We start from the raw sequence: 1940 nt of genomic DNA on the forward strand, positions 1-1940 counted from the left end.
AAATTCTGGTTCTCTCCATTAGGTAGATTTGGATAAATAACTGAGTCATACTCCTCTGCTCAGTGCTCAGTCGAGTTGGAACATCGGTTTCATCCTTCTGTTGGTTTGGAGAAGGCCACCCACGCCGTGGGCTCTCAAAACCTCAAGCTCAAAAGTCCTCCCACTGGGAATGATGGAGCTCCTAAAAAGTTCCTGTGTCACATGCACAACTCCAGAAACTTACAGTGCTCTCTGTTCACTTACACCGCAAGACATGCTAGTATTATTACAACAGACTCATCTTGGTTTCTCATGGATTGGTCTAAGAGCTGATTATCTGTAGGGCAGGTGTAGTCTGGCATGTGCACTCCTTCTCATAGTTTTTGCTGAGTTTGGGTTTATTATAAAAGGATCTTAAATTAAAGGAACTCCTCTAGGATGGTAAATATCCTATAATTTTAAGTTTGGGTGGCTTATATGCAGAGATATTTTAAGAAAAATGATGTTAAGAACAATCCCATAATGCATTCAGGAGAAGTGTGTCACCTGAAAAAGAGTCTGCTGAAACATGTCAAACTTGTTTAAGTGAATATTGTGACCTAAAACAAGTGCAAACTATTTAAAGTGAATTAGGTGGACCATCTATATGAATTATTTATCCAATTAGATTTAGTTTCATGGATTTATCTGAGAGTACATTAAGATTTCTATTTATTCAGTTCGGAGTGGTTTTATTATTATCTCTTCCTTATCAGTGTGCCAGTAGGGGTAGTGTTGTCTCAGCAAACTAATATAAATTAGTACTCAATCATTCCAATTAATAAATAAATAAATAATTAAATAATTAAAATCTTAAATTAGAGAGAATTCCTCCAGGTGATATTTTTCTGATCGTTTTTGGTTATTTTGCAGATAAGAGAGTAATTTGACTAGACTGTTTTATAAACCAATCCATCATCCTTTAGGAGTAATGGACCAATCAGTAGACACGGTCTCTTTATTAAGTTAAAACACCTTTGTAATGTCTGTAAAAATTATTTATTATCATAAGAATTTAATCCAAATGTTAAAGTAGATTAAGTAGGGTCCATCCATACTAAATAATCAATTTATTAGTTAATTATTCCACTGAAATTATCTGTTAATTAAAGTTAGCTGTTAAAAATGATAAAACTAATATATTCTTAATTTTGATAATAATAGAGAAACAGAGTCAGGAGAGACACCATCAGGTCAGACCCTCCCCGCCGGACCGGGCTGTGGACTCTGTCTCCCCCTTCTCCCTCACTGAAGTAGGAAAGAGAAGAGAAGAGGATTTTCATATAGTAAATGCTTTTATATTGATTTGGGATATTTATAATAATATTTATTTTTATATAATTGAAGAATTTCAACATAATCATCGTAATTATTTTGCCAAATTCCTCTGAATTAATTTTAAAAGTCAACCTCAAAGGAAAATCGGGAATAGTATCTGAATGCCCAAAGAATAATTTCCATCTTTTTCAGAGTTTGAAACCCAAAGCTCAAATCTAGAGTTTATTCTACCCTATACTGTGAAATACAATCTGCGTTCAATCTTTACTCCAGCTTTTCTTGTAGTTTAGAAGTATGACTGTCAGTTAGACTGGGTTTTATTTTATGGTTTAGAGTCCTTGGACTGGTTCTTTTCTCTGTCATAGCCCATCAGTTCCATCCTTATGCCAATTATTCATTACCTGCGAAGAACAACGTTTTGGAAGAGAGATGGAGCAGTCAGTTTCAGAGGAGCCGTTCGTCCGATGGCTCTGGCTGGGTTGGGTTGAAAGAAATGCTCTGGGCGGCTCCTGCTTGGGTCAAACGACTGGGCAGTTTGAACTGGGGAGTCAAAGAGGCAATGCTAGCCGCCGTCATCGACTACTCTCCATTCACCTGTCCACATACACACTGAAATGGCTTTTTGATATGAGCAATGCATGCTC

Source organism: Hippoglossus stenolepis, chromosome 8 (genome assembly GCF_022539355.2).
Source record: "Hippoglossus stenolepis isolate QCI-W04-F060 chromosome 8, HSTE1.2, whole genome shotgun sequence".
Lineage (NCBI taxonomy): Eukaryota > Metazoa > Chordata > Actinopteri > Pleuronectiformes > Pleuronectidae > Hippoglossus > Hippoglossus stenolepis.